This window comes from Varroa jacobsoni, unplaced genomic scaffold, assembly GCF_002532875.2.
Source record: "Varroa jacobsoni isolate VJ856 unplaced genomic scaffold, vjacob_1.0 scaffold_742, whole genome shotgun sequence".
Taxonomy (NCBI): Eukaryota; Metazoa; Arthropoda; class Arachnida; order Mesostigmata; family Varroidae; genus Varroa; species Varroa jacobsoni.
In genome coordinates this window covers 204,656-229,370 of record NW_019213644.1, presented here as the reverse complement: position 1 = coordinate 229,370, position 24,715 = coordinate 204,656, and the positions used below count along the sequence as shown (strand labels likewise).

The window sequence follows — 24,715 nt, the reverse complement described above, 5'->3', positions numbered from 1 at the left end:
TACTTCCGTGTATATCATATATAAGAGGTATATGATAGATACATACTTTGCGAACAGCTTCAGCGATACCTGTCGGAAAAAACAGTTTACAGAAGGATCATGGAGCACAACACATAAATGCGCGGGTAAATCGTACTGGGGCTATTGCTAGCAGGAACACAGGCGCGAGCCGATTTCATCTTGCAAACGGCCGTAAGTCCGCTACCAGCCAGACATCGCGTTCATTTGGAACCTAACAAGTAACTGAAATACGGTCGCGTACAAACTGTGCATGTCTCATCATAAATTCGGGCGTGTTTTAAATTTGCCACCCAAGTCAACTGCAGCTATTTGGATACTACCGCCCTTATACCCTATGGATACATGGGAACACCAGCAAGACGGACAGTCTCGATGCTTTTTGACGCTAAAACCAGGCAACAGTTGTTCTTATTGAGGTTGCCACACAACTTTTCTAAGGTACGTTGCCGGGTTCTTTTCACTATGATGTTTATTGTAAGGTCTTCAAACAAGCTTTCAGATATGACTATACTCACATTAATTCTGCCAATTAATAGAGACTGCCGGAAGCCTGATACTTTTCATGTAGATATTAACTGACGACGTTTCGTTGTTTACTACCGATCGGCAGTTTGAGACACGTTCTTTTCTGTACCGCGTTTCGCTTGTATGCGTGCAGATGTCCGGAGTATCAAACTTTTCTCTCTCAGTTTGCTGATCGCCCGTTTATAGGTTAGGCTTTTTTCTTTTTCCGTTTTTTCTTATTGTAGTGTTCCTCTGAAATTTGTTCCTTTTCGAAATTGTCCCTTTCTAAGCTATCACCTGGAAATCGTCGCATTTGCTCGCAGCGTTTGCCTAGATTCTCATGAAAGACAAATGCTGTTATCTTTCACCGCCAGATCGTAGTTGTTTCTTTGGCATCGCTGGGGATGAATTCCCCTTATTTACCTGAACCGATCTATCGAAGCTGTCGCAGTGAATTTGCGAATGAACCGCCTGACATCCCATGTCTCCAGGCTGCCATTGCATGAAGACGTTTGTTTCTGTTATGCAGTAGTCGTTGCATCTTTCTTTTCGAATACGCTATTAATATATGGGTGTCTGGATGTGTGAAGGTGGGTGTGTGAACGCTTCGTTCTGTACGATATTTGCTATGGCGGCAGCTACCGCGTCTTCTGGGCCGTTTATTCTGCGATGTTTCTATATCCGCCTTGATGCACACGTACATACGTGTAAGGGTTGAAAAAAAAAGGCGAAAATCTATTTAAGACTTGTGTGTTAGACTGCCTGATGCTAGCGATGCCTGGTTTAAACAGTTGGTGGTTGTTTACGGCCTCACTCCAGGACAGAGGACGGCTACTGAACGAAGTACAAAAACAAAGCTACAATGGCCGAAATATTGCGCCATAGAATGTCAACCAGAATCGAGCCTAGCAACCAGAACTTTATATTCCCGCCTCTATGTATGGGAAGGACAAACAGATCCATGTTGATAGACAGGGTGATGGCGAAACGTCGAATAGTCCGCCAACGACAATAGCTCGCTTGCTGTTGCTCCAAATATGACTAGAGCACCATCTATTACATATCACGTATTCTATTCCTAAGATAACAACTGGAATATGCATCTCAGGCAAACGCAGATATATTCCGCGCGTATCTGACTGTGATAAGAACGAGATCTTCTTTGAATCGGGAGGGGCCACGTCCAGTTTGTCCCAAAACGTTTTTTTCTCTGTCGCATTTGTTGTATACGCAATCTTGAATTCACGAGCAAGCTCAGAAAGTAGGAAAAAGTAAATCTTGTGATATGATTAAACACTTACTTAGGTTTCGTTAGAAGTTCCACTCAGGTCCTTAAGCAACTAGGCCTTTACGATAAAGCGGTAAAAGTGAAATGAAAGTGAAGCGATGTATCCATTTTTGCTACTTGGAAATTAGCTTATAATACTAATAATAATATTATACCTTTTTTTTATTATTATTATATAAATGATCAATAAAAAAAAATAACAATATTACCTTTATTATTAATATCGGCTTAATTAGACTTTTGTTAATACTCATGTTGCATATTCTAACGTCGATGCATAACGTGAATGTTAACTTAGGCAAATTTCACTGAACTTCACTAAGGCGGCCTAGATTATTAAGAAAAAAAAAAGTACCAGACGGAAGACAGTTAGCCTTAGGTGACTGTAGCTAATTGAAATAGGTCCTAGCTAGCTGGTTTATATGCGTAAATATGTTAAAGAGAAAAGCCATTCTTGATCCAGCAATGCAAGGCTTATGCGTCGTCGAAAAACGTCATAGTAACGCTCAACCATTTAGCGAAGATTTCAACAGATGTTGCAATGCTAATATGAACAGTCACGTAATTACGCATCTGCTGCCAATATTTACCCAAGGTTATACACTAGTGATCTTGTCAAAGTAGATAGTAGAAGCAACAGCGGATCATAATAACGCGATCAATATGAGCGGGGGATTTCTGATCCTGAGTAGCTATGCTGCTGCTGATCGTTTCTCTTCGTGCAGATGTTGCCGTATTTTTTACTTTCGCTCGTATGTTTAGTGCCACGATTGTAGCAGGCGTACTGTTTTTCCTCTTCCTGTTTTCTCAACTTGCTTTGTGACTACCGCTGTGGAAGCATTATACCTTCCGCTAAAATCATACTCCTGCAGCACAGTGTCCGGATAGGACTTTGTCCTTTAGTGGCGACTTACTTGGAACGCAATTCTGCCATTGGCGCATACTGGTCGGTACCTTTCATGAATTTCTAGATTAATCATTTTTCATATAAACATCATTAGTCTAGAAAAAGCTAATGTACGTCTGTTCGTATGCCTACGCTGCTGTGTAGCAGGAAGTGCAGCAGGCGCAATGTTGCTGCAGCTGCCGTTATTGTCGTTACGGTTTTGGGTAATGTGACAGCAACGGGGGCCAGAGCGGCACTATACAGTGGCCTACATCGAGGGCCGGCAGCCGAATAAACGGGAAGGCTACCAGGTTTTGCTCCTCTCTTTTTCCGGGACTAGAAAAGGAGGATAGACGCGGATGCGTTCAACTGGCGTGCTAGGTGTGCTGACGGAGCGCGCAAGAAAAAGAACAACACGAAAAGACTCAAAAAGGAAGCATGACAGCAGCGGCGGTGGCGGCCAGGATTCGCAGACTCTAAAAGGGTAAGGGCAAGTCGTCGATTTGTCTTTTCGAATGAGATGAACGTCCAATTCGTTTCCGGTCGCGTGTTATTGGCAACGAATACAACGGTGACTGCGACGATGAATGATTCTTCTGATGGCTTAGAAACAACAGGAAACTCAAAAGGGAAAGCGGTCGCAGATATGATGCCGTACGCGTCCATGCGTTTGTATCTGCGCGGAGAGAGACGAGCGACAGTTAGAAGCTAAGCTAAGAGTTGGCGAACGATACAAAGAACGATTTTTTACAATATCGCATTTTTACGACTTATGCTTGGTGTAATCGGTTAGGGAAATGGCTGTTGTGGTGATGGCAGCTCATATGATGACAAAATGGAGAACGGGAGTGTTTACGCGAGCTTTTCCCTTCTACTTAGTGCTATATCTGACGCGAATGTACACAATGACGCTGTACCCTTTTAATCTCAAGCCGACTGATGAGTTTTTCGAATCCGATCGTCGCGGACTGATTAAAAAATAATTTTTACAGATTTACGTTACAACGTACCAAATTTTTAGCAAAAACAATGATTTTTGCCAAGGAACTACGTCTGCTGAGTCAAGCAATTTGAAGTAGTTCGAGTATTATATGCTTACGAAGCCACTTTGTCGTTCGTTGTCTTCGAGGTTTTCTTCAAAGATATGGCTGGCGTCCCGAAGATTAACACTGTATAATTTCTTTCATTTGAATATGGCGCATGTATCCTTGGTCTAAACTTATTTTAGTTTTTCAGTCCTCATTTTTGTTTATACATTGTCTCCGTTTTGAGTGAAAAAATGTGTTACAATCTAACAAATAAATCGTCTCAAACGTTCAGGTCATTTTTGTTAATTAATTGATAATTAATAATTATTCAGTGTACTCTTTAGCGTAAATTTTATACAATAAACAATATCTTGCACAGACCGGGTCAGTTTGAAAATCTGTATTTAAACAGAAATTCTGATCATGAAGATTTTTAATTCCAACAAAGGCAATACGGTGTTCCTATAGTAAACGCCATCCATAGAAGAACATCAGCTCATGCGGTTTGATGCTGAACGTTGAAAAGTTTTAAGCCCACACAAAGGAAACATAGTCTATCCGAACCAGTAATTGCTATAGCGTCATTAAAAATTATTCAAATAATAATCCCGCGTAGCGAGCTTGTTTTAGACACGGAACTGCGGCAATGTATCGGGCAGATGTTAATAACAGTGAAAATTTTAAGGACTGAGAACATTTTTGGGGGGTATGATCTTTGCGGCGGATGATTAGTTAACCTGTTTGGTTGGTATGAACGCGAGGTAGTCAGGTAGCATCGCATATGCGTCCTTGCTCGATAGTGCACGACGGGCAGCAGCAGGCGATCATAATAAGAATATCTGAGCCTCCTAATATTACGTCTTTATTTATTTATTATATTACGTCTAATATTACGTGAATTTTAGTTTACGAACCTTCTGTGATATACGGCCATGTTGCATTAGGTCACAACGTTGGCAATAGCCTTTTTACAGGACAATGATAATCTGCCATCAACAACAACAACAACATCGGCAGCAATAATACATCTGCATGTACATCGATATAACAAAGTGACAGACTATTATGTCTGACTTCTTATTCCAGAGCGGAAACGGTTCTGCTCATCGCAGTGGCTCACATCTTTTGCATAGCACAACATGGGTGTTAGTGCGATCGCTGCGGCCGTTGTAGAACAAAACATAAGGCAAACGAGGCGCCCTCTAGTGAACATCTCGATTTTTGCCGATAACAGCGAAATCCATTGCGATCCGTGGCTCAGCTGCACCCGTCACCAATCGAATAAAAAACGTAAGTGGATAATAAAAGTGAATAAGCCAAAAATAGTATGTACATGCCTTAATACCGCCTGCGACCGCTGTGTACTTGCCTATTCCGTATGTCTTTCTTTAGCCCGGAAAAAAATGTGCCGCAGGAAGGTTTGTTGTTGAAACAGCGAGCGACAACTTAAGAACTGGAGTTCCAGTTCCATTGTCCTAGAAGGGGTATCGGGCAAACTGGGCGTATGATTGTAGCTAAGCAAATGATTAGGGAATACTGTGCCTCGTTCATTGTGAGCGCATCCCCTGCGTCCACAAGGCTAACAGTGGACCACACACATCAGTCGTGTGCTTCTTGTTTTTTGTTTTTATCTAGTACATACTAAAGATCGACGAGATAACGTTGAGTTTAGCTAACTGCTTGCAGTAGAGATGTTCTCAGAACAATTTGTGGTTCAAGTAGACACCAGTTACAAACAAGTTGACGCCAAATCATCGCATCAATCGTTCATATTGATTTTGTCCGTCGAGGACACCATCCCTAGGATCGCGGCAAGAACGAGAGCGGAACTCCACGAACGATTCACCAGTGGCACCCTAAATATCATCGATACAGGTACGAACCATGCTTTTAGCATAGTTCCATGCCGATGAACATTTCGACTTCCCGTGCAGAAAGAACGTTTGCTCATCCGAGAACAGGACAATCAAAATGGATGCAATAGGTACTAGCTTCATGTATGCAAATACATACGTTAATATTTCCACGGTGCAGTGTCACTTATAAAACCTAAGCGTAATTTTGTTTCGTCCAATTGTAACGCAGAATAAGGTCTGCTTGATTGGTTTGCTGGCATAGACATGATGATCGATGTCCGTCGAGCCATTATGGCTCCATAGTGGAACCATAATGGCTAGCTGTTTTCGCTTGATCTCTCCAAATCGGCGTGTCTGTACGCACGTTCAAGCTAGCTATCGGAAACAGCTTTGCCTGTGACAATATTCCATATACATTCACAGTACTTCTGCTACACATTGTAACAAGCAAAGAAGGTGTATGAAGTAGGCCTATAGCTAGCAGTGAAAAGTACCGCACCGAAATAAGTTGAAGTTTGCGCAAAAGTTGAGCACGTCAGCTTTTTGCGCCCGTTAACCTGTGCTAAAACACCGTTGCAATAGCAACAATATGACACTTTCCGTTAAGTCGCCAGCCCACGATTGTGTTCGTCCGGATAGTAACCTTTTAGATTGTATTCCGACCTGAAATTGTGACGAAAATGGGTCAGTATAATTAATGCAAGCAAATTATATATATATATATATAATTTGCTTGCATTAAACGATTTCATAGGTGTTTACACTTCTATGATGTCAAGCATATTCTAGGAAACACTGCCGGCCATATTTTTGTTGTCAGCGATCAAATTAGCTGTATGATGCGGAGAATCCGTCTTATCCTTGAGGTTTTGGTATATATATATATATATATATATATATATATTGGTGCTATGATGCACGTTAGTACCTCAGTCGTTACTGGTGGCTTCGGGTGATTGTTGTTGTTGCACTGAAGTCCTAACGCCAATTGCACCAGCACGGCTCGTGATAATAGTCATCGCACCGATAGCAGCGTCAGCAATAACAATAACAACAACAATACAACTTTGTCAATTTATGACCAATTCAGCCGGCTATCAACAGAAGGTCAGCGGAATCGAGAGATGCTCATTGAACCAATTATTTTCGTCCTCTTCTCTTGCCTTTCCCGTTGGTCGGATGCTTTGGCCGGATACCAAGGTATAGCCGCACTTGACACTGTTTCTACAAAGCAAATCATAATAAATACAGAGGAATAAAGACGCACCTAGCTACAGCAGCAAGTAGCCAATGGCGAACGAATATTTTTCGTGATGGAGTAGAAAGGTAACTATATGCGATGCCTGCCAACGTCGAGAGCATCTAAATGGTGCTGGATTCTCTTTGTCAATGACAGTACAAAATAGGTTGGGTATTCTTAACGGCAGATGAGCCAAGACGGTTAAGAATCGCCAAACAACAATGCCACCACAATATGACCACAGTAATGCCAAAGAAAATGCGTGAATAATCACAGAACAGAGAATGAAGGGGCAAACCATAAACCCAAGATCATCTTCAGTTCCATCTATTGCTCTAATGGAAGTGCGCTTGCATAAACGAGAAGAAAAAGATACCAGGATCCTCAATGAATACCAGTGTCGGCTGTCCGTCACACAGAACGCGATAACGTCAAACAAGGCACAGGAATGTCCGTCTTTGGGACACGTTTACAGGACGTACGACTAGCAGAAGGTTTCGAGATCGGTCATAGTCGACAATTGTCATCGAGGTCTACAAATTTCTCGCAGGGCCTCTGGGCTCACTGACATGAAGCAGCTGGCGAGTTCCTCCTTCCTCATGATATATATGTATATATATATATATATATGTGTATACGTATAAAGCGATTCAGTGCAGGTTGTAAAAGAAAGCGAATCGATTGGTCCTACATATTTTACAAGATGTAGCGAGGAAATGCCGTAAGTACGACATAAGGTAAAACTAGAAATCGAGTGAACCATCCCAATCAAATTTAACCTTGGCATAAAGGCGTTCAGCTTTGAAAAGTGAACGTGTTTTATAACACATTCACTTTTCATGTTTTTCCTTTCGATTGGCTTCTATGGAAAGAGCTAAATTGTGGGCGACTAAATAAATGGCAAATAGTAACCTAAACGCCATTTGCATTGTGATATGAATTAACCCAACAAGACCAATAACTGCCCGCTTTTGTGTACGAAAACTATCACTATCATAACGATGAAACGACGTTGGGTTTTCAACGTCTTCGGCTTTCCAATAGGACCTGTCAATTGAGTCTACTGCTTCTATCTAGCTTGAGTCGGCTGAAAGCCTTTAAGGTTATGTAAACTCTTTTATGATTTGTTGAGAGCATGTTTCTCAAAAAAAAAACTACTTTCTCTGTATTAGGTATACTCGATTTGGAAATGTTCGGGACGTTCTTTTCAAAGGCAGCAGATTTAATTCATAGCATATACTTGTGTAACAACATTCGGACGACCGGAGTTAGTTTTGGCACGATACAAAAGGATAGCATAAAATTGTCATAGCATTTTCTAATTCGGTGACATCAACCGTTTCTACCTGATGGCTGGCGAACGGGAAACGCGAACGCCTTCTCACCCTGTATCAGCTAGATTAAAATGCAAATATGGCCATCAAAAGATTGCCTCTGGCGGCCGATATTTAGCTTCAAATGTGAAACGTTCGTAAGATTCTAAAGAAAAATGAGTTATATTATTTATTCGTTTTAGGCACGTATATATATTATACCTTGATGGATATCGTATATATATATATATATATATATACACCTCACTATTAATATTATAGTATTACCTTATTTGCTGTAGGTGGCTCGAGCTCACTTGAAACCCAGTTTCTGCAACTTAAACCATCCAACTGAAATGGTAATCAATGATTGCGTGTATGTATGCGCTGTTGTGGAGATCTATTTTAGAGCGCAGGTCGTCAAGAGATGACGATTCTTTATAATGGCTACCAATGGGACATGCTATATTTAAAATCGCATAGTTAATAGACTACGCAGTAGGACCGCGAGGAATTAAAGGCTATACCTAGGACAAATTACGGCAGCTCCTTATAGAGGAGATCGATAATTATTTCGAACCACTTCACATGACAAAGCGTTTTTAGTAAAGCAAAATGGTGCCCATAATAATACACCATAGTAAAAATCGGCCGTTCACCTCAATGCAATTATCCTACGAAAAAAATCGATACTTTATATCGAAGGTTTCGTACATAGCTTGACGACGGCTTGCTGTGTAGGCCACACGGAGCCACAAAAAGGACCAGTTTATTTAATACAAATCTTATATTTATTGGATAGCAGAAGCTGGCATCTCAACAGAGGGAAAGTTTTCCACCCGTGCCTAAGCGTTATGCGGAGCTTCATAAGCTTAAAATACTGACGACGAAAGCATAGCATAACAAGTAGTTACTTCTAATTACGGTATCCGTAATGGGAAGCGTGTAGCGCTTGAGTGTGTGTGGATCTAATGGTTTTCCAATAAGGGCGCAACAGCTGAGATAGGCTTTTCTTTTCTAATCGTGCAAGTCGATTCCAATTGAAAATTCACAGAGTGATTCAGTAGCTGCATTTTAAAATCTCTATTAGCATTTCTACGATGTTGCACGTCCTCTTGCGTTTCCGACAATTCATTACAAGGCATTATGGTGCCCATATTAGTGGACATATTGTACTCACGTTTATGGTAGTTATTTTTTGAAAAAGCCCGCAAATTTTTTATGCACCTCCGATTTAGTTTAAACAAAACGTCTTATAATATTTAAATTTATATTTAGGGCGGTATGCTTTTTTATTCAATGCGGTTTTTTTCTAGTCGACAAAAAGCTTAACAGAAGCATCTGGAAATGTTCAGGCTGACGATTCTTGGGTGCCATTGTATTGTCGAGGTCAGTCGATGACTGGACAATTTGCCATCAACAACGGTCATCGATATGAAGTGACTCTGCCTTCAACAAAGTTGTCCGTCCCAGTGTTGTATTATCTGTTTGGGTTGCCTTGGGTGATGTTATAGTTCGTGGCATCATGGAAAGCTTGGCCAGATCGAGTTACTGATGTTTGTTTACCCAATCTACGATTCAAATGGCTTTGCCTTTTCTTCTTGCCGTGTTTTGATGCGTTCAACATTTGTGGCAGCGGAGCAAACAGGGCTAGAAGTGGGTCGAACGGTGATGGGATGCGCTGGCTTGGGGGGAGGGGAAGAGAGAAGGGGGTATCTAGATTACTGTTTGGAGTAGCTATGATTACGTTGACCTCTACTCAGTGCTCTATGATACCCTTGATATGACCTCGGGTTTAGGCATGTTTTATGATCAACATATTAAAAAGCTGTTTCAAGGACAAGATAAATAAGCTGTGGCCAACCCCGCTTCGACTTTATATAAGCATCGACTATATACTTCACTGGCTCTCATCTGTCGATGTCCTCGTATGCTAGATACAGCGAACTGATGTGACATTATTATCACTGGGTAAAATAGAACACGTTTTTTCAACCACTTGGTGTTGAGACCATTCCTTAAAATGGAGACGGGTAATCGTCGTAAGTAAACGTACTTACCACTGCTCCGAGATCTTTAAAATCACAAGAAACTCAAAATTCATACCTTGGAGTATTACTGTTGTCATATGATGACATAGGCAGTATCAGCGACTGAAAGCCCGAAATATTTTGGGACATAAATCATATATAATATTGCTGTAAGAATTGCTATTGTTGTTATTGTTGGTATCATAGGCGTTGTGACCTTTGGTCTCCGTTCCGAGCATAAAATTTCAGTACTTTATTATGCCGCAATTGGTGTCCGAGCGGCAGTAACGGCTTGCGACAATATACACTATTCAAGGCCAGTTGACATTAGCTACAAGTAAAGACCACCGAATGTCTACCTCGGTCCCTCCTATGCCTAAAGGAGAAGGCAATTACATCCTCATGAACATCTTCAAGTTAGACCTGCATTTCCTGAATAGAAAACCAGTTTCATTTTTTAGCCCGGTTAATGCTGTAGTTCTGCTCCCTTGATGGCAGTCGGCAATACCCGTCGTCGCTTTGGTCCATTAAATATCACGCGAATAGACAGAATATATTGAAAACTGCTGTAAGGTTCTATCCTAGCAGGCGCAGTTGTTTATAGGATTCCCATACTTTTCTCTACAAGAAGTTTTGTATTGTCAATACCTCATTGATTTTGAATCATTTCGACATGTGTGGCAAATGGGTGAAAGCTAAGTACCGACGATGCTCTTTTTGTCATTAGAGTGTACAAATCAGCTCGAGTTTCGCTCATTAACTGTTGGGATCTCGTGGCGGTTCGCTTGTCACGAGCGCCATGCGCCCACTTTGGTGTCTTTTTTACTTGAGGTAAATATAATGAGTTGTTATTCGAATGAAATGTGGATGAACCTATTTTGGTTAATCATTGTCCTATTTTTTCATTCTGGCTAGCACTTCTTGTTTATTTCCCGTCATGTACCTTTATGTTTGTGTTTCATGACAGACGGCGTCTGTGAGAAATGGCAGTAGTGAGAGTTGAGTTACGGTAACGACACTCCATTGTGTCATATAAACAAATTTCCATAGGGAAAATAGGTATACAGGTAGGCAGGTATTCGTCGAGAGAAGGAACCGTGTTGATAATGAAATTCTTCACCTGCTCATGAAATATAGAACTACTATTTTAAATAGAGACAAGCATGATGCCATTGTTTTCCGTCACAGGTGCAGCAGGCACATAATAATACTTAGAGAAGGAATCTGCTATGAGTGTTGCTGGTATCTCCGTTACGTTGTTAATGTAGGCAGGATCACAGTGCAGGTCAGGAACTCAACCCTCTCCGAACCACTGTCTTTAAAAGGGACCCGAAATTGTCCGAAATATATTATAAAATAAAGAACTGTATATATATATATATATTCCAGTTGCCAAGGTCGGCAAGCTTGCTTGGTGGTGCCAGATCGCTGTGGTTTAAGGAGTCTTACGAGATTAGGGAGGACATTCGTGCTATTAGACGTTTCTGTGTGACTGTGCCGATTTGTATACCGATAATACTATTCGAATCATCTCGTTTAGCCTGTGCATGTAGAGCGGGTTGGCAACATAACGACGCGTTTGCTAGTCCAGAACGGTAGCACGGTTCCACGTGAGTTCCTTTGCTGGAAACCTGTGGAAGGCAACACAGTGACTCGCGTATTTGGAACTCAGAATGAAGTGTTACTACATCACAAGTGCCTGCCGTAAATGTATCTGTGCGTGTTCACCTCAGAACCGTCGTAGCTTCGAACAGACCTTAATGTATCTTATTGGTTTCTTCGCTCGTCCTTAAAATGGTACAAAATAAACATTGTCTCGAAGGCATTCCGTGGTCACAGTATGTTGTAAGCATGTGTAAAGCTTTTCACATTCTCCGTATGCGAAATGTAACCAACTGTCGTAGCCCGAATGCAACTAATAATGATGGGTTCTTTGCCTCACTAGATCGTTCGACAGACAGCGGAGCTACACTGATGCTGGAGTGATCTATATGCGTCGTATCTATGATGACAAGCCTTACATTCGCGAGTGACTGGCACAACTTCAATCATTCATTTAATTAGAACTGCTTATAAAATAGTGTTGGCATGGCCGAACTATTAAACTACTGGAATTTGGAAGATATGAGTTATGAGGTCGACAGTTCGCATGGTTGTCTAACTTACATTAATGGTATGTGGTTGACGTAAGTTGCGAGTCTTGGCCTATATGAATACGTTTCGTGCTATAAGTATTTACTGCATTTTTATACTTGGGTGTAGACAGGTTCACTGGAGGACAAACTGCGACCCTACAATGCCTGTTTTAAGGCTACTTTTAGATGGACAATTGCTTGCATCTCCTTTCTTACATTGCTAGCGCTGTTGTCTATATAAAATTTTTCTAAATTACATCGTCGGGACGAGATTGAACTACAGGAATGACGGCGGTCACAGTAGTGTGATAAAGTTAACTGCGACGTTCAACAGGAGAACAAATGTATGGCCACTATATTGAACGAAAGAGGCGACAGGCGATGATAGCCGGCTGTCGCATATGGAGGACAAATATCTCCTGGCGCATTACAGGACACACATAGCGAATACAACTTACAGAAGATCTTGCCTAAATCACAAACGAATCGTACTAACGTGAAGAAATAGTTTAGGCAGTTCGTGGTATAATGCAAGTCAAAGTAAACTTCGGCCAGACGTCCTTCGAGTCCCAAACTCGTCATCGTTTGGCGAGCAAGACCCCTCTTAAGAAGAATCGACTAGAAGCTAATGAATCTGTCTAGCCATTATGTTGAATCTCGTTGATAGTATTATGTTATAATACAAAGTTTCTTTTATTCAAGGATGTTATAGAATAGAAACAATAATCATGATAATATTGCATAAAACGGGCTCTGTGCGTACTAATCTTGCCGGCCATTACGAATTGATTAACAGTGTCAAAAAAACGTTGGCTACTTCTGGAACACTGATGGACACACCGCTGTGTAGACGATTTGCTTTAATCTTGAATAGAAGACCTAAGAGGGTGATCTTTATGTAAGCTTGTGGAGGATATTCTGTTTGGCAACTCTATAGACTCATGGAGGGCACTGACACTATGCTATGCCGTTGAGAAACCAGCCTTAGATTAGTGATTTTTTCTTCAATTTCTTCCATCGCATCTTCAATATGACTTTTTCTGCTGCAACTGTTTCTCAGTCACATGCTGCCGTGCGCTACAAGGCTTTACCAATACAAAACCGACACATTTCTTCCACAAAAGATGGTCATTTGGATAATGCTGTAAGAGAAGTTGGCAAGAGTTCAGCTGACAGCGTATCGTTTCTATATATTGTTGTAGATTTCAGCTGTGCAAACGACGAAACCACCGAGTGTCTCGTATCGACAAGCGTCAGGCAGACGCTTTTTACACGGTTTAAGCTATGCTCATAATCTTCGCTCGCTATGGTCGCCTAGTCTCGTAGCTATTATTAGTGATTAGCTACTATATCACTTATGAGTGTTCGGACAGATGGACATACGCACAATGTTTTCCGGGTAAAAAAATCGCTTTCTATTCCTGTGTATTCATATATATACGTAGTATATTCATATTTCAATATCATCTCGATCGATGATAACCTATCGACATCGATGCAGGTCAAAAGCGCCTACCATATCGTAGCCTTAGCATGGAGCGAAGGATTCTACATTAGAGCTTCAATAAACTTTCTAATCGCATACTGCAGCGTAACTATGCCGTTGACTATCCTATCTTGGTTGGCGCCGTTCGTGCCTTGGCGTGTGCGACCCGAGTCACAACAACACGATGTTACGATGGCAACAATATGTAGCTAGAAGTTATGCGCTTGGCCCGAACAGCCTTCTGCCCGCAAATTTCGCATCTCGGAGCCTAGTGCGCTAACGAGTGATAGATTTCCCTCAAATCGCACATTCTTTATATGACACATGCCTAATTAAGGATACCCAATAAGGGCTAAGGAGCAAGATTTAAAGGAAAACATTAAAATCAGAATGACTCAGTGCGTTTTAATGACTCACTGCGTTTTTAGGCAACTAGTTCTAAACTATGATGGGGGCTAGTTGGTTGGAAATTGTTAGAGGTGCTTACATGAGGAGCCACAAGTCTGTTTTGGGCCCACTAGCCCGGCAAGGGATACCAACGTCTTCAGGATAAATAAGTTAAGATGCATTTTCGAATGATATCAATATGCACATCAAAAATTAATCTGTTTTATATAGCATAATTATTGCGAATCTGCTATTCTTCGAAGGAACGTAGTTTTATCAAATGCAGCATTTATTTATGTACGGCACAGCACACAAGCGACGGAAGCGCATATTTGCCAATTTGTTTCTCTATGTTGGCAGAATAATATTGTATACAATGAGTCGCAGAGCTGCCATATGCTCGTATGCGAATCGTGTTTCACAGCCTTCATCCCTTCATAGGAACAACAGAGAGTTGAAGTCTGTTCCACATAATTCCTGTCCGCCTACGCCACTGGCTGGCCGCCGGCATTTCACTTACTTTTTTCAACCACACCAATCACACGCCCATTTGGTTCGAAATTAAGCCTCCAACCTTAAGCCTAGGCTCTTTAATCCCTTGCTCCGATCACCTCCCTTCGATCGTTGTTATTTTTCATGTTATTTCCTATCCTTCCTGCGGCCCTGTCATTGCTTCGGAGGTGAGCTTGCTCTACGTCGGTTTGTTCGATGCCCATCAGTATGAACTCGCCTACTTTCTCATGCGGCTATATCTTTCCACGCTGACCTGAAATAGCTACCGTCCACCTTCGCACTCCAAGTTTACTTTATCGAGAGACTTTGGTAACTCCTTATAGACAAGTTTCGAGGAACTGAACTCTCATCATCTAGACAGCTACGCCATAACATGGCTGATTCGCGCAACGTATGGAGCAACAGTCAGCCAAGAGTTAACTGTGCACGCTATATATTTTTGCATCTTCCTTCTAAACGAAAATCGCCGGACTGTGCACTTTGAAGAACGGTAACTGATGAACTCTTGTTTGGGTATAGGAATAAAGGAGCGATGATGAGTGAACACCACGGATGTTCCTCGGTTTAAAACGTCTTCAAGAAGTTGGTCAGTGACGTGCTGCACCGAGAGTAACTAAGGATGGCAAACAAAGCGGGAACCTACGACAGGTTTACGTGACCGTTTGAACCGTGGCAGCTTGGGGCTGAAAAACTTTTTTTCTTACTCACCTTTTTTGCCTTAGGTAGGTTGAGGACAAGATGTGCCTAACAACAAGGACAGAATCTGCCCCGGTAGCGTAAACTGAAAGCAAGAGGGGGTTTTGTACTAGTTTGGAAAGCAACTGCTTTCTATGGACAGTCAATAAGGACGCTAACTCTAGAAACGGCTATACTCACTCTGTTAACAATCAGCTTAAACTACTTTGTAAAAGAAAGACGCGCTGTTGCTATAAAGGATCTGATAATTTCTCACCTATAGCCCTTTCATTTGTGGGTACACGCTATAGCTTGCGATCGTTTTAGAAATGCTAACCTTTAAGGCTGTAAGTTGAACTGAATGGTCAACGCGAAGCCTTTATCATTGTTTTGATTACGTACCCTATTGATGTGGAAAATGCCGGGGCAAAGCTAACCCAAGCCAAATTAGAAGCAATATCAAGTAGAGGATATTTCGTCAGTAAAACGAGGCAAGGATAAATCTTCCCTTGGAACGTCCGGAGTGATCCTATCGATTTACTGTTTCTAGGACTTTTTCATTTAAGCAATCTTTTTTTTAATTTTGTGTCCGAAAAAAGCTGTTAGACACTATTTTTCGTTTTGCAGTAGCGGCGATCCCTGCCTCATAATGACCACTCAGTGGCCACTTACGGCTGTAATGAAAAAGCGAAACTGATTGACGCTGGCAAGGACTAGGAAGAATATTGATGGTTATACAACCAGAAAATAATCAGCGTTTCATAAAATGACGGCGTTAGCATCGCAGTCGTAGTTAACGTCTAATATATTATTAACACGCCTTGATTTTTGACTGAACCATCATGTCTTCTGCTGCTAATTTGGAGCTGGTAGATGTATGAAGAAAACATACTTAGTTTCCAAACAGACCGTAGCTAAGTCATACTGAATAATTGTAAATGACGAAATCATTATGAACCGTGTTACTAAATCTATACGAATAAAAGGCCAGGTTATAAAAATATTATGCTAAAAAATCAATGTCCATTATATGTCCTTGTTCCATGAAAAGAACATCGTCTTTTATGCTTTTCATGGAACAATACGTACCTAATGTACTCTTAACTTAAACAGCCTCAAAGCGAAGGACGTTACGCTGAGATATGATAGGTTATGAAAAGTAGCTTCACATGCTGTGTGCTGATTTCAATCGAATCTATGATGACTTCGCTCAAAGGCCAACGTAACGAACTAGAGATAGAGAACACGCAAAACTGCAACAAAAACGACAAAAGCTCTTCTGCTCACAGGTATAAACAACGGGTATCGGCAGAAATTCATTATGCACTGTCTACAACCGATATCATTACCAGACAGAGACCATATATTCAATGTATACACTAGAAAGAAGCCGTGTAAGTATCCTGTTACTGCATGTGCGTTCGGTTCAATGTACCGTGATTAGTCCCGCTGAAAATAACGGGAGCACGACACATTGCAGATACATGAATACGCTTTTCGTGCACGCCTTCGTGCGAGTACGTACGCATACTGCCATAAGCAAACGTTAGGAGAAAAATGCAGTGATATCGATTGCTTCTGTGGTGTCGTGTGTCCGATAGGGAAATGTGGCACAAGTATGTATGGTAAACTGGAAGAGTCCCTGATTCAAACCTTGAACTTCCTATGTCTTTAGGCTAACGTAACGAAGAGTCGTTCAAGTAGAAATATTCACGCTCAACCCTCTGAGCGTGAAAAGGCTATAGTTTTCGGGGAAGAACGTGTTTCAGGGCATTACTTTCCCATCCGTTAAAATGTAGAGTGTCGATACCAAAAATAAGGACAGATCTGCCAATTTTTACAAATCGCTTAATTAGTTTTGCCTAAATTCAGTCGCATTGTCACCTCTATACAGGCTGGCAGCTAAATTGTTTTAAAGTAATTCCTAAAGACCTCTGTGCCATTTTTGTTCACGGAAGTGAAATACGGGCGTCATATCGCAGTTGGCATAATGTTGGTCTTGGTTGGCTGATAAACTGTCACTTAATTGAGAAATAAGCGCAGTTTATTGCCTTCGTCATAAAGTTGTATATGAATGAGTCTGCACCCTTCATTAGGATTGCAAAAACCCCTTTCATGATGGGTACGTACTATGCAGTACTGTTTTCTTTCAAAACAAACAGTTCATTTTTAATCTGTCCTTTCAGCCCCTCAAAGTATCATTCGTTGCTTTCTACGCAACACTACTTTCTACCACAGTTATCTCGAATGCCAGTTGGCTTCTTGCACTGTTTTACTGCCGTCTACTGTGTGGTCGTATGCGGTTCTTGCGAGAGTCCGTTCATAAGCCTGTTGTATGTTTATTATCACGCTAATCAATGAATACGAGCCTTAACGTCAAACAATGAGGCCACGCAATAGGTTTAGCTCGTTTGCTTTTCCTAGCCACCAACTTCCTGTTCTTTGTCTTTCCATCATTTGCTCCTTTTAGTGCCCTGAGTCGCCCACCTACCCTATTTGATGGAAACTACTGTAGGCGTCGTGTCCATCACCTAGCAGTCTACGCCGAAAGTGACGCCATCAGGCGTCAACACATTGTAGACAGCTTGGCAGAATCCCGTAGATCAAGATGACCTTCATCTACTAGCGAGCTCCAACTGAGCGGCCAATGCGACGGCAGGTAAACTTCATCAAGGCAGCGCTATCCCGTACTGGTAAGCGGTTTAAAAACCAGAGTGTACCGGCATACGGTGATCGTATCGCATTGGGGCAGAGTGAAGATTCTGGGGTCTCTCGGACAGGGGAATGTAGGGTAGTGCTGACGGCCCTCGAAGCGAATAACGACCGGTGGACGAGTTAATTAAACACTTGATCGTTGGCTTAAGTTGCACTTGTAGGAACGTATAATGTGCGTGCATGAAGTGCCTGTAGTCGACAAAGAAAAGGAAGTTGCGGCAGTAATAGCAAGAGCAGTAGTTGTAGTAGCTGGGTATAGCAATGCGCTACATATCCACAATAGTATGAGCTGCTAGCAGTTATCGTCTTCACGTCCTCTAACTGCCATTGCTACTGCTACTGCAAGCGTTCTCGACGATACCGATCATCACCGAACCTGTCAAGAAGAGCTGAAAGTGGACCTACTCAATCGTTCCCACCAATTCATCTCCCAGTTTAGCTTCAATACTAGCGAAGCGTCAAAGGAATCCTATATAGGTAAGGTTCGCGCAGGAACTAAGAGCCACTTTTTCCGTTGCAAAGTTCACCTTCTGCTTTCTACCATTAAACAAGCGCTTTCCGTCAAGCGCGATACAACCTATTGACTTCATAATCCTTACATAGCGAGTACGCTATGTACGTAGACAATGGTAAACCACCTGAACTGCAGTGTCAACAGACCTGTTACGAAATACAATGAACAAGAATGTCACAAGCCATGGCATAACACTGCTTGTTGGAGAGAACGGCCTCTAGTAATATGCTTATTTGCTAGCGCTGTGCTTCGCGCTAGATTAAGTAACCCTAGGGATGTCCTTAACATTCATTCGAAGGCCTTCCCATTCGGTAGCGTTCAGCGATGTAGGCTAAAGCTCACCCACTACCGTATAGATGCTGAGGAAGTGTGGTGTGGAAACATCAAATTTTTTTAACTAATTAGTTTTGAATTGTTCGTGTGAACCAATCACGCACCCAAACAGAAAACTATAATTCGTTTGTTGGTCTGTTCGATTAGCGACGACGTCAGACGGAATGTCAGCGTATACGTATGTGACACTGTGTATTTTCATCCCTATTGCCGTAATTGGACATCGCTTGTACTCTTCTACATACTGCTTCAGTCTGAATCCCGCTATAGTTTACCTACTGCCTTTTTTTTTTTTTTAACTATCACATGACAAAAAGCTTTGCAACGAAGCGTATTCTTTTTTTTGCTCGATTACTACTATTCGTTGTAGGCGCTCAGGATAGAAACACAGATTAAAGGAGCACTTCATTTAAGTGCTCCTTTAATCTGTGTTTCTGTGTGTGCGTGTGTGAAGACAAGGCTTCACCCTGCAGAATTTCGTGATCGTAAAGTTAGATTGTTCTTTTAGCTGTGGCACTGACAGGGCTGAAGATGCATTGTATCTAACGGCTTGTAGTTGGCTGTCGTTTGTATCTCACCATGGGTCATCAACGAAAGCTTTCTCCTTTCGTAAATGATCAGCGATTATAAAAGCAGCGGTGCTATCTCGATGATTACGATACTAGAAATGGCACAGCTTTGTTATATTATTTTGATGGAAATGCCGACCATGCAGCCGTGAACAGTGCATAAGTTGAGCTAAGTTCAAACAGGAGTAGAATCGTTGCAGTCCATAGGTGGGCAGAGATGAATGACGTTGACGCCTCATACGTTAAGGTCCGTTGACGACCAACGCTTCAGTAGAGTCCACAACTATTCAACACTGATTAGCTACAAGCCAAAGAGCGACAGGAAGCGTTGAGATACGCCATTGATTTAGCTCATGTATTGCTGAGATGAAGAGCGTAACAGATGGCCATCAGTGAACCTCATCGTCACACTGTCGACACTATACGCCACTTCGTATCATCAATTTCTCGCCTGTATTAGATATGTAAGCCTGTGTAGGCTTAGTAGTAGACTTATAACAACTGTATTTAGTTTAGGCTTTGTGTGCATCGCTCTATTTTGATTCATCACTATAGATCATAGACATATAGAGGTATCATAAACATCAGCAACATTATCTATATCCCTAAATTGAAATTTACTTCTTCCGGGATTTGCCGTCTTACGTTATACTGCATTATTTGTTATGGAGTTCGAATATTCCAGCTTCGAAGGTACAACTAGAGATTGACTAATCTTTTTCTAGTCTATATGTGTCGCAATCAGTAATCAAACTTTAGTATTGTCATATATATGTACATATGATGATAACGAGAGCAAAAACACCTAGAAATGGTAGCAGTCAATCAACTAAGGAGTAGATCGTTCATTCAAACATCTACAGTAGCTCTCGACAAGCTGTGTAGTACGTGTCGTCCGATCGGAATCGATCCTCTGAGTGTCTCAAGCCATCACAAGCGCATGCTTCCGAGAGGTTGAGGAATCTCTGTTTGCTTGCGTCGGCAGCGGGCTCCGGTCAACACCCAACTACCGAAAGTCAGTTGCTTGTTCTTCATCCCTGTCATATCTAGTTAAACACCCATAACTTCAAATACAGTACTTCAACACTGAGTAAATAAATACTTGGTGAAACGGCGCTTTCAATATGGGTATGTATACATCAAATGAGGATTCGATCGGTTAGAATCTGCAAAAGGTGGCCTGTATACATTGTGATTAAAAGGAACGCTTTGTTGCCTATTTTCTACCAAAATCCTCATTTGTACCAATGTACCCATAGCATTGAACAGCTAGGGTCCAACTGATGACGCTATCTGGATATTTGCGGCATTATTAGTAGGAATGGAATCTGTTATCGCCAGCGCGTCATTGATTGCCACATTTACTAATCGAACGGTGCGTACGCGACGTTGAGCCGTAGCCTAGGGATGGCCGGGTCAGCTGGGATTGCGTGGGCAGCACGGGTTAGGGTGTCAACTGAATTCTATATTTTATGCGAGCCTCGGCTTAACAGTGTTGCTATGACAGCCAATAGTAGGCAGTGGTAGAGGTTAGGTTTCGACGACGATCGACCGTTAGCTAGCGGCCTACCTGAGGCTAAGCTTCAGCTAAGCCTGTGAATTACCTCTAAATTGAATACAAGAAAAACGGAAAAGCGAACTAGCTGTCTAATCCTTACTTCTGTTGTGCAAAGCATTACGTGAGGTAATGCCGGCAGCTGCCAATGACGTCTGTCGAATGCATTGGGTCCTGCACAATTAAATTACGAAGTGTACACTTTACTAAGTGTACACTTAGGGTAGAGGTCCTGCTTAACGAAGAATAGATGATTAGCGTTTATATTAAATGTACATAGATTCCATCTGCCACATATTCGCACATATAATCTCTAGCTTGTGTGCGCCATGTGTGATTGCGATGATTTATTCGAAGAACACGAACGTTCTTTTAGAAATCATAGAGGATAACAAGTTAGTTAGGGGTTAATTACTGATTTAGATAAACGCAGATCAGGATATGCGTTAATTTCTTGCGCATCCACTACTTACAAAGGCATTTCCTTACCAGACAATCAGTGAGTAGAAGAGCATTTTCTCTTTTTATCATTCCATTATTTGCACTGAGCCCGTTTTTGTCGCTGTTTCATTTTGTCGATCGATATCAGCGCCAGCAGCGTATTCTACCAGTGCTGCCACCATATCGGCCATAGCGAGCTACATTTGACAGTAAGTCGAACCTGTTTCACTCGAGTTAACAAAATGCTCTTCTATGGCCAGATTACCCTCGTACATGTTTAAATGGTCCACTCCTACAAGCTGCTATCTACAGTGGCAGCAATGATTTATCAAATCAATCTAGAAAGCTAAGTATGTACAAGGGGGACACAAAGGGAACGGCCGACATTCTAACAAACAAATAACATTTATGGTACTTTGAAGTCAGGTCATGCCAGAAAGATGTTTGTTAAAGTGGACTTTACACTAACCAACAAATGAATTAGCGTTAATTGCCGACAATGAGTACAACAATGCGGAACAATGTGTAACTCAAGAATCTTCGGCTACAAGCCATAGGCTGATATACATGTGAGGACATGTGGTTGGGAAAAAGCCTGCTCGCAACTCTCGTGCACCGTACGTTACACTGAACAATTCCCGTTATTGCTATTAAAAGATAATTTATATATAAAATATAAAAAATAAATGAAATAATAATAAAGGTACCCGTGGTTATTATAATAGCTTCCAAACCACGCCCACTGCGGTAATATAAAATAACAATAGCCTCGATGAAACAATAGGGTGATAATTATATTCAGGCTTTCCTTAGTGCGTCATGTGTTCGCGCTTCGGATGAGCATTAACATAATGAAAATATTGCGATCTCTTTGTCATACACTCTTTATCCCTTTCGAGCCCCTACCCCGTTTGGCCATGGCTGATCGCCAGCGCTACAAATGCTGCTATCAGGAGGACCAACCAGTCATTGCTGATTTGGAGTATGCCTGTGGTGAGCTGCTCTATAAAGCTAGCACCAGCGGTATTCTAGCCTCGAGGAGATAGTAGCCCACCGGCCGGTTTACTCCCGTGTCCCGTTCTCGGCCGCCTCCTACTCCCATCTTACCCATAAAGAACAAAATACATCAATTAGATGGTAAATCGCACAGTGGTCACAGCTAGCCCCAACGATGAGTCTGCAGAGTGCAGACATACGAGGCTCACCTTCGTCTGGCTCATTGTTGATCTAGCGGCTGTAGACGCTACTGTCGTCACAAGAATATTGCATCCTCTGATAGCTCATGCTATAAGCTGTTTTTTGCTTGCACCCAGATGGAAGAAAAGCTACTCTCACAGTTATGGGAGCTTTCGCTTATCTCTGTCCCTATTTTAAGATGAAGACGACATGTAGATAGTTTTTCGTTCGGACTTATGGGTCTGGATCCCTCTATATGTATCTGTGTATAAGCACGCGCTACTATAAACGTACCTGCAGTGTATGCACGAGTATTATTATAATGCACAACGGCGTCAGCGGGGGCAACCAACCCGGCAAGCCTTTGCGCAACATGCTACCTGGGCCGCACAGAAACTAGGCCCAAAGGTTCATATAGATAGTACATCTTACTAGTAACATCAGTGCAATTAAGCAGATCCCACTGAGGAAACTGTTGATGGCAATAAGATTAAGTGCGAACTCTTTTGCGTGCCGTTGACAACGGATGCTAGGCAGCTCTGCGAGACACGCATCGTATTCGCCTTTGCTATTGTTCCCACAGTGCAACAACACGAGTAGTAGGGCGTTCGTTGTCCGCTAGTTTTGATGCTACTCTATTATGAGATAGACTCTAGTATAAGGAGATGTTCACGATCTCACGTGTGGCTGCATATACAGGGGGCATTGTTTGTTGCATGTACGATTTATATAAGGCCAATCGAAGACCTGCTGATAATCTAACGGCAACAAATCGGAGTAGCTAGATCCCGACGTTTTTTTGTAACAACTGTTTCTAGACATAAACAGACATTCTATCAATTTATTTGCATGTACGAGAAGTGTAATCTTTGACGGTCATGTTTGTTCAGTATATAACCAGCACTCACCTCAACTATGTGGCATCGACCTGAAAACTAAAGGGCTCGGAATTCTCAAAAAATTCGTCCTTTAATCATTTAGGAGCAATCATGGGTCAAGCGATTTTAACAGGCACACCCTCGTAAAGCAACGATCAACTACACCATCGAAATGCTTTTATATAGAATTTTATGCTGACGTCAGTCCCAAAAACGTAGAAGTTGGCGAGAAAAACAGAATACGCAAAGTTCCCAAAAGGCTCACCGTTAGATCGTATATGAACGGCTTAATTAGCAATAGAGCATTTTTCCTTCCAGCAGGGCTATTAATTTTTCTATGAAAAACATATATGGAAAAAGGCTTTTTAAACCATTTTGATAAACTTTCCGAGTCCTTTAAATTTAAACCTCTTTCTGAGAATCTCTTGGTTCGCTTCGTGAGAATATTCCTGAGAAAAAAAAAAAAAGAAAACTGGCGTGTCACATAGATTATCAATTTCAGGCAAAAATAATAAGTTTTCAATTTTAATAGGGGAAATTCCGCGTCAAAACATTGCATAAAGCTTACCTTGACGACGTATGGTTTTCTGCCATGACAAATTTGTTGTTTCATCTTAAAAAGAACTGACTTTTTTTTTGGTACCAAAAATGCCCGCCAAGGTGTACTGAAATATTACTGCTCCGTGCAAGCCCTGCAGATTACTATGACAAGATTCTAAGATCAGTACCATCAATATTACTGCGTATTGATTTAGCACCCATCCATTTCCTGTTTAATTCGTGTCGCGAACGTTCCACACCATAAACAAACATCTCTAGAAACGTCAGCCGCGCATACGTATGTAGATTTTACATGGTGAGCCTATGTGCATTTTGTTTTACAACGACAAGATGCCGACAAACAAAAAAAAACCTATCCTAGAAGGCCATACTCTCGAAGCTAGCAAGCAGGTATACAAATACGCAAGGCTGCCCACTTTCGATTAACCTTATGTGTTATTAAACCGTACCGATCTAAAAAAAAACATAATAGGCAAATAATGTGAAACGGCGACGTTTCAAAAAACCCAGTAGATGATGACTGCTATTATTCAATTATCTTTTGTTGCTATTAATGATGGCTTATGTTCGTTCTTTGTAGCGGTAGGAGTTGGACCTGAAAACAGATCGTG

At 41.6% G+C, this 24,715-nt stretch overlaps 1 protein-coding gene across 2 annotated transcripts in view; it reads right to left on the bottom strand.

Annotated features, from left to right (window-relative positions):
- The window catches only part of LOC111263185 (diuretic hormone receptor), a 134,484-nt gene that overhangs the window by 91,024 nt on the left and 18,745 nt on the right, over positions 1-24,715 (bottom strand). The gene's annotated exons all lie outside the window — the stretch shown is intronic.